Genomic DNA, 9,736 nt, shown 5'->3' on the forward strand with positions numbered 1-9,736 from the left:
CTTAAAAGATGGCTTTGTTGGTTTAATTATACTGTAGTTATTTTATAAATATGTTTCAAAGGAAGCTTGCCATATTGAATGTCAATGAAGCTTGTAAAGAAAAGACTTACAAAAGCTAATGCATACCAAATACCAAATTTTAGTCATTAGCATTCCTATTTATTACAAACTAGAGGAACTTATTAACAGGCAAGAATTTGTGTTTAGCTAGCATTACAATATTTAGCCATTAAAATAAAAAAGAGCAAAACCGTACAATCTTCTTCCCCTGCCCTTTAGAACTATATGTTCCTTTTACTCAGACAAATGCATCAAAAAACCTGATAACAGAAACTGTGATTCTTGATTATTACCATCTGTACCAAAGTAAAACCTGTATTGATTTATTCAAGCAAAATTTCTACTTTTTTTTCAGAGGACCAGTGCTGTCTGATCAAGCAATTCAAATATCTTGCACATACCTTAACATCTGCATGTGTGGACTTCTGGCCATGGGGACGCCCAGGTTGGCTTTGGGCTGACTCAGGCCTACAGGGTCAGGTCTGGAGGCTCCCAGGCCTGATCCAGCATCAACAGGCACTTCTCTATCACATTCAGTAGTTTAGATCAAGTCTGGGGTGTGGATAGCAGCTTTCATGCTTAGGATGGAGGAAGGAAGGACTGAACCATTCATGAGCAGTCTGCTAACCAGAAGTTTCTTTTCAGCGCTTGTAGCAAAATCAGCGCATTTAAAAATGTGCTGCCTATTTATTCAAAAATTTATTTAAAACATCTAGGCCAATCATTCTCTATTTTTGAAATACCCTTTAAGAAATTGTATTTTTGTCTCTTCTGAAGATGAGTGTGTGTACAAATATACTACCTCTCAGAACGTCTAAAAAAAAAGTTAGGCTTATTATTATGTAACATATTAAATTTCAACTATAACAGAAAAATAAGCTTTCTTGTGCTGTTCACCCAACTGTTCTGTTTTGTGTAAAAAGGGAAGTTTTTGGAGACACTGATAATCATGATGAGGTAACAAATGGATAGATCTTTTCCCTTTTGTTGCATCCCACATAGTCCTTGCCTTCTCAACTTGTGAGTGAGCATCACGCATAGAGACTCTGTTGCATCTATTCAAAGTGACAGAGAGATTCAAAACAAGACTAAAGAAGCAGCACAACATCTACAGAACTTCTGTATAGCAGATGCTGTCAAATGCCTGTCTTGCGCCAAAGATTACTTCAGTTTTCAAAGGACTGGGGGGAGGGGGATGGGGAATAGTTCAGGAAAGTTCAACCCATCTGTTTAATCTTTGTTTTCCAATTTTCATTGTTAATTTCTAAACCAGGCTTTACACTTAATAAAGGGTTTGGCTTGACTAATAAGGATCACTTTTGATTTTGATTTTGCAAGAATAGAGTGAAGACTAGTACAAAGAAAATTCACTGTATAAACATCCTGCCCAAGCAAGGAAGGTTCGCCCATACTCCATCTACAGGATTTGTAAGTACGAAAAATCTGTTCTCTTCAAAGATTTAAACTCCTTGACTTTAGGATGCCTATGTAGGGCTGGTTGTTTATAGCTTTTACATGAACATATGGTGAGAAGTTTGACTGAAGTAGTTCTGCAATCAGTATATCTTAGCATGTATGAAATATTTTGTAAAAAGGAGTTCCTGTGTGACCTCATTTATGTGATCCATGTTGCTGCTTTTCACTAATGAAAACAAAACTGATTTGAAATTTGCATGAGTGTGATGTCTGGGGATAACAGTCTCATGAAATCAAAATGATGCCGGCTGTCTCTGATTTTGCTAAGATAAATTAGAATTTGGGAGGAAGAATCTCATGGAAAATTGAACATAAATGCAGACAGAGTTTCTGAAGTTTTAAGAACATCTATTTTTTCCTGGGAGATTTTTTTTCTCAAAGATCTTCAGTTTATTATCAGTGAAGAGCAGTGGTTCAAGAGGCTGCAGACAGGCCAGATTAAAATAAACCTGAAGGAATCTTTATATTATCTCTCAAGTAACTTTCATAAGAAGGGCTTTTTCTAGGTCAGCATGTCTATAACCCAAAATGGAACTGATCCACAGATCTACAACTCAGATGCTGCTGCAAAGATAGATGTCTTGCAGGTCTTTCACTTACACTTAGATGCCATGCTAGATAGCTACCATTAGAAGTTTTTCAGCAGAAAAGCTTTAATTTGCAATGTTTCTGCCCACCAAACCCAAACTGATTTAACTCTTAAGTCCTGTTGCTAGAGTGGCAAATATATTTAAAGGAGAAATGGTAGTAATGCAATAGTTCTGATAATGAAGTTCAGACAAAAAAAGAAGAGCAGCCCTATGGAAGAAAAAACGATATGATGAATCGCTTCTTTGTTCATACTGTCTCTTTAATACAAAGCAGAATACAAATGTTTGAACAAAAAATACTTCAACTGTTGCATTCTCAGCAATGCTTTCTCTTTCTCACTTTAAAGCATCCAGAGTCCTTTGTAGCCATATAGAGTATGTGACAGAACAATTTGGAAAAGATTCATCTATCAAGTTTAACAACTTTCTGGTGTAACTTCAGAGAGGTTTATTGCTTATTCATGTGGAAGTGAGTACACCCAACTCGTTTTGCCTGGTTTTGCTACTTTTGCTGGTTTTGCTGGTTTGCAGCTGGTAGCTGCAAATGTCTTCTTCAAGTGACATTTGCTGACATTCAGTGGTGTATATTTATCAGTATTCTTCACCTCACTTCTATACGTGTAATCTATTTTATTTTGTTACTCATAGCAACCTCCTTTCCGCTGTCCATGGCCTGAAAATGATAAATGGCACAGTGGCACATTTCCCTAGCTGCACTGAAATGTCACTGTGAAGAGTTTTTAATGGACTAAGTGTAGCTTTTCAGGTTATAACTTGTCAAGTTATGGAGAAATTCTAGAGTTTCTCCCTAATCCAACATTCTGTGGAACCACAGCACTGCAGGCAGAGACTAATTATAAGTTACACCAGTCAGAGCAGGGCAAAAATAAATGAAGTAGAAACTGTTTGATCAAGGCTCATTTTATACTTGCTTTCTGCACTTGTGCTGTGTTACCTGATGTCCTCCATTCAAGTTAATGTTGGCTGGGCCTTGCTGCTTATGTATGAACATGCATGTATGCTGAGATCTAGGTTATTTCAAAGACTTTGCTTTTCATTGTAGCACTGGATGTATTTATACTGCTCCTGCATCTGGGGGCGCTGAGGAAAACCCTCCAGGTTGGCCAAAATAATGAAATGTATTAAGAAAGAGTCTCTGGTGGCACCTGTGATTAAAATGAACACTAACTGGAAAAAAATAGATGAGAGGACATAGTGTTACTACCCTCTTTTAGTTCAGGTACCAGAATAAGTCAAGAGAGGCTGACTTAGACTTTGAAGCAGCCTCAATGTACCTGCCCTGGACACAGGGATCTAGAAGACTATGCTTTTAGGTTTTCTGTTCCTTTTTTATCAGTTCTTCATCAGCTTTTTGGACAAAATGCTCAACTCCACAATATGTTGGTGTGAGACAGAACAGTTTCTGAGAACATTCACTCTAAATCTGACAGCAGATAGTACTTTGGTGTCACTTTTCCTCAGTTTTCCCTGCCTTTGCAATGAATACTTAAAAGAAACATCTTAGTTCCATGGAACAAGAGACCTTTAAATAGAAACATATTTCCCTGTTCTATGATCATAAAGCATCATGCCCATATTTCCTCTCATCAAAGAGCTAGAAACCATGAAAGGAATGCTCGAACCAACAAGAATATTTGTTTTGCAGCAAATGGTGAATGGTGTAATTTATCTGCCAAAGAGGGCATTTTTGGCATTGAGGGACAACAGCAACTCTTTAGATCATACTATGAAGAAGGAAGTAGCTGAAATTACTTTTATGTGATTTTTTTTTTTTTTATTACTTGCATTTAAGTAGTATTTTCTTTATCATTGAGGACAAGAGGTTGTAAATCTTGAAGTGATGTGCAGCATAAAATACTTACTTGGCTTTTAATAAGAAGCCAGGCTGGAAATGTTTTAAAGTAAAATCTATCTTCTCCCATTCCCTGCAACAACTCCCACCTTATTACAAACCTGCTATTACAAGACCTGTACAGTCTTATATCCATACAAGTTCCAGAGGGTCCATATTTCACTCTTAGGACTTCCGTGTTCGCATTCTCCATATCCTGCAAGGATAAGGCTTTAAATCCTTATGCCTGCAGAATATGCCTAGTGAGGAAAAACCTCTTTTCTGACTAACTTTAAAACCATGTCAGTCTTAGGAAGTGTCATGAGTCCATCAGCTTTCCCAATTAACATTTTCATTGCTTATTTACTGTGTAGACATCAATCACACAAGTATTTTGCTTTAGAACAAAGTTTAGACTTCTCTTTGTTTCCACGGGCAAGTCTGGGGGAGTAGAGTAGCTAGAGTAAGCTACTAGAGTAGCTGAAAACAACATCTGGAGGAAGGTTTTTGTATACAGACTTGTGTCTGAAAGCTTTTTTCCCCCTAGTTAAAAGTCTCTCAGTTGGTCTAAGAGAAAATACTACCTCTTTCAGCAATTTTTATCATGTTCTTAGACCATACTACTAAAACAGCTACGGTATTACCATGCTTTATTTGTCCTGTAGGGGTGAAAAATAAACTTAAAATGCTTTTGAAATGAAGCCCTATTATGTTTTTAAGGCCTTAGCAAATTATCTGCAGTTGACACTCTCCTGGAAGCCAGCAGAGGCTCTGTGCTTGGATCTAGAAATTCTAAAATTTATAGGCTTTTCTCTATTTCCCTATGTTTCCTGAGCATTGCTCCTAGAGGACAAACAGACTTTTCTCCAGTTCACTCTGCAGTCCTCAGTTTACCCTGAGGTCAGTTTACTGCATTTATTACCTGTCCCTGTGAAAGCCAGAAGAGAATGTTCTGCTGCCACTACACTCAAGCATCTCAGGAGCTCTAAGGAGCCTTGGGGTTTTCTACTGCTTCAAAGGCACTTGCTCCCCACTCAGAGGAGGGTAAATTCTGCCACTAACTGGGGTCTGAATGTGGCTCTGAGGGTTTAACTTGCAATGTTCTTGTGCTGCACCATCCTTCAGAAACACCTCTGCCTGCTCCACAGGCATGAGGCCAGATCAACTTGCTCTTTGCACTTCTTCAGAGACATTCACTGAAAACTCCCTGGGGCTGAGGAAGCAAACCAGTATCGAGCCTTCACGCAGAAGTTGCCACTTTGGCACGTATTTTTTCAGCATGGCAATGCAAGGGACTCAGTTTTCACATCTATTTATTTAGTTTGACTGTTTATGGCATTTCAAATGCAACTGTCTTCTGTGTGTCCAAATGCCACAGGGGATGGTTTGGCTTTGTGAAAAGACAGTGAAAAAGTGGAAATAAAACAGCTTCTCTAATAAGGGCTTATTCACAAGTCACACTGTGTCTTATGGCTTGTTTCCCATGGAGGACAAAATTTATCCTAGTGTTTGACATATATGAACATACCACCCCTGCTCTTTGCCAGCATCAAAAGGGAGGATGTACTTAAAGATCTCAAGTTGCATGCAGAGACTATGAACAGCTTCAGATTAAGCACAGCCAACATCACTGGGACCAAACTGGATATTGTACTATTGTCCTTTTTATCATCCTTTTTATTCTTGTGTGTGTGTATTCCAGTAGTTCACTTGAAAAACAAAAAACTTGAAATAAAAACCACACACATTTTTCCTACTGAAGTGGTCTACCTGACAATAAAATACAAGTAATTCTTTCTAAAAGATATTTTAGAAAGCATAGACATTTCAGTAAGGAAAAGAAAATATTCATACTGGCCTTTTCAAAAGCACTTGCCTGATGCCCAGTTTTATTCCATTTTAGTAGGAGCAGAGCTGAGCCATGACTGCAGTCCAGAGCAATTTCATACTTATAAGCATGGGTAAATTTCCTGGTGAACATTTAGGGTGTTGCAGACCATCTTCTGTATCCTTGCAAGATTACAGGCTAAATTGAGGCCAAGTTTCTGCTCCACTCCCTAATACATATTATGGGTGCAATCATCTCTGTGTAAATCCCTTTGTGGATTTGGGCCTGAGTGTTTTTGAAAATCCCACCCACATGGGACACCCGTAGGTCAAATGAAAAATTGCATAAGCTATTAACTAAAGCTATAATTTATAAAAAGTTACCCACAAGAAAGGTACACAGGTTAGTGCTGCTCCAGGGCATCCTTAAGTCACACTTCAGCAAGTTATAAAGTTATCTTTGGAGAGCAATCATACCAAGTTGTCAGCCCTGTAAAGATAGATTTATGTGTCTCTGACATGTCAGTTGTCGTCTTTGCCACTTCATTGCGGCTATGATATTTCAGCAGGAGGTAACTGCTGCTATTCTTCTGCCTGAAATCTACAGAACTTCTTCTTTCTTCATTTATTACCCTGGATATTTTCCCATTACAGGATTGTATCTCTGAATTCATCTATATGTTTAATTCTCACTCACAGTGAGAATTAACACAGGTCAGTGCTTATTTTTCTCAATTTTTTCTCATTTTAATCTGAGTTTATGCAGCGAAAGGTTCATGGGCAAACATTTTCCCCCAAAAAAACTCCATACTTTGTTGAGGTTTTCTTTAGTGATACCATGTAGAAGGACACAGCTTTTTTGTTTGTTGCTGAGGAAATAACACAGGTCATCACCCTGTACTGGAAGAGTTACTGCCTTCATTGTGAAGTGGACTAATCTATAGTTTTGTACTCAAGTTGTACTGCTGATTCAATATTTTGATTGAGCTTTCCCCCAGGGTTGAACTTGTTTTTCCTTATATTATCCTGAAATATTGTTCTGCAAGTTAGAAAAATTATTTGTTCTGGCTGAGTCTAAAGTGAAAAATTAGAGAATGGAGATTCACAAAACGAGTTTATGTTTAAGGCCTTTATTTTCCTCAAAGGTGAGCACAGTGGCAATGCCAACACAATGCAGCAGACTGTGTCCTGACTGCAGTTGCTCTGGAGCCTGAATCCTCATCCCAGGTCCACAGCTGTGTGCTCAGAACTGGCATTTGGTAGACAGCAGCTGGAGAGAGAACTGTGCATGGCCCAGTGCAAATCTGCAGCCTAAGTGATATGGTCCTCCCAATATTCTTAACTTTTGTACAAAATGCCCCCTGGAGACACATTTACAAAGCTGCCATTTCAGCAAATTACATTTTGCTTATTCTTTGGAGATGCCACATAGGTAACTCAGTCATACTCAGCCCGAAGTGACCATGTGAATCGAACATAACTCAGCTGCTCTCTGGATTACACACACACGGTATTTTATGCCAGCAGACAGTAAGAGAAGCTGAAGTGGGGCTAGAAAAGGGAGAAAAGACATCTTCCCTTCAGCACTGCCATTTTGGTAATGTTGCAATGCTCTACACAGGTAGCAGCTTATACTGGTGTATGATGGAGTTGGGCTTTGTAACAATAGAATTTTTTAATAAAAAACAATATTTCTCACGTGTTTCTCTCTTTAGTGTGTTTCACCAGAATTAATACACAGAAACTACTAAGGAAATGCTCTAAAAACTGTAGTGGTATCACTCCTGCAAGTTTCTGGTTATTTCCCTTCTCTTTTTAGAGCATATCAGAACTCCCCAGAGCTCCATATAAGTTTCACCCTAATTCTGTACTTTAATGTCCTGTTTTCTTTACTGATTTTTTTCACTATTCCTTTTGAATTACTGATCTGATTATTCCTTTTGCCCACACCTACTTCCTGTGGTCTCCTTCCTCATGCTGGGGAATTTTTTTCTAATTACCAGAAGGCCTTCCTATTTATTTTAGGACTTATTTTAAAAATAAATTATCTTTCTCATTGTCATTAAGACTCCTCAGACATTCAATCATGGTTTATTCTGAAATTATTTGTATCCTTTAGACTAAGTATTTTACATGTTAAAATACATCTGATCTCTCTGTTAACAGCAGGCAGGGTTCAAAGCAGAACCAAGTTAGGCTGAGTAAATCTACCTATGAAACTTCCCAGCATTCCACTGATGCTCCAGTTCTTTCTTGCTGCAAACATAAGCACTTTTAGAAGGTTTGTTTTTAATACAAACAAGCAAACACAGCTCCCACTAAAAGAACATGTGATCTCCCCATGCATACTCAGGTTCAAATTCCTGACCTGCTGTCTCTCTAACTGCAGATGACTCTGTCAATTCACCCATGGCCCAATAGTTATCCTTGGGCAAGGTGCACTCCACAGATCCTCCTGGAGATGATCTACTTCCTATAACAAAACATTCTTCAGAATCATTATCTGAATTTACATCCTCATATATTGGGTGAGAATCCCCGTAACTGCACCACAGAACTGCACTGAAACTGAGCCACACTTTCTAATGAAAATTCATTTCATTGCAGAATTGCCAATCAGCTCTAATTTGGAAGCCCCAGCTGAGCTCCTGCTGTGAGACATATCCTAAGAGACAGATCTTGCTGTGAAGGGCTGGCAGGTTGGAGAGATGAAGGCTGAGAAGAAAAGCACAATAGAAAGGTGAAATGGCTTCCTCAGAATCATGCAGTGGCTCAGTGGCAGTTTTAGCTCTTCTTAGTGCCAGCCATAGCCCATGCTACCTTGCACATCCTGAGCTTACAGACAGCTTTCCCCGGTCATGTTCTCATTAAATAAATTATTCTTGCACGTAAGTCAACCCTTGGGTGCGCAACTTCAGCAGTTTTGACTTTTGCTGTTTATGAAGCATCATGTACATATATGTGGCACCATCAAAAACTTTGAGGTAACAAAGATGTCACAGTAAAATGCTTAAAAGTCAGACTCTATTGCACCAGAGGCAAGGGAACAAAGGAAATCAAATATTGTTTTAACTAAAGTCTGTCAGCTGCTCTGAGCAAGGTAAGAAATATAGTTCGAATTTCACAGTTTGGAAAATCTGGCATAAGATGGTGCACCTGAGCCTATACAGGTTGTTAAGCCAATGTCATGGTTAGAATGTAATGCTCCCCAAAATCTCTAAGACTACAGGAATTTTTAGTTTTAAAGTAATTTCATTTTTTCTTCTGGCCTTACACTGATTAGGAACAGAATTAGAGATGACTTGTATATTATAAATAGCATACCATTGTATTTTGTTTATTTTTCCTAAGAGCTTTCTGAAACTAAAATTTCTCTTTGAGGACAGCTGGTCCATGCCCCTGAGGAAAAAGATGCTTATGTCAAGGCTGAGGTTAATGATTTTAATTTACAGTTTTTGTGGGAATATTGTTTAGATTCTGCAGATATCTCTGTCTCTCCATTGTTTTAAATAAGCGGCAACACTTAAATAAGGCTTTACATCTTATTACCCCAAAACACATTTAATTTTGTTTGACTAGATCATGTCAGTATGTTAATAGAATAATTGTTATTCCAAACATGCTTGGTGAATTTAAATAGCAAAGTGAAGTTTATATGTTTAATCAAATATATTCAGTAATTCCAGTGGAAAATGCAGAAGTGTTTTCCATCAATATTTCCTTGACTTTTGAAATGAGTATACATTGCCCAAATTGTCATTCTTGTGGATCCATTTTCTATCCATATCCAAGCAATTGAATTTATTTGTATGACTGCTTACAATGGCTGAGAAGGGGAAAAAAACCCACAAGGTCACATTAGCAATACCTCTTGCTGGAAGAGCTTTTACAGGTATGTGATCAAGGGAAGGAAACCACTTGCAGATTTTCA

The 9,736-nt window shown here is 38.2% G+C and overlaps 1 long non-coding RNA gene across 1 annotated transcript; it reads left to right on the forward strand.

Moving 5' to 3' along the window:
- The first annotated feature begins 368 nt into the window (after positions 1-368).
- On the forward strand, positions 369-8,545 carry LOC147655007 (uncharacterized). Its single transcript, XR_015283642.1, has 3 exons — positions 369-1,488; positions 2,474-2,595; positions 8,413-8,545. It is a non-coding gene; the product is annotated as an uncharacterized LOC147655007 (long non-coding RNA).
- Positions 8,546-9,736: the final 1,191 nt, after the last annotated feature.

The sequence above is a fragment of the Cyanistes caeruleus genome, chromosome 2 (assembly GCF_971803275.1).
Source record: "Cyanistes caeruleus chromosome 2, bCyaCae1.hap1.1, whole genome shotgun sequence".
In the NCBI taxonomy this organism is placed as follows: Eukaryota; Metazoa; Chordata; class Aves; order Passeriformes; family Paridae; genus Cyanistes; species Cyanistes caeruleus.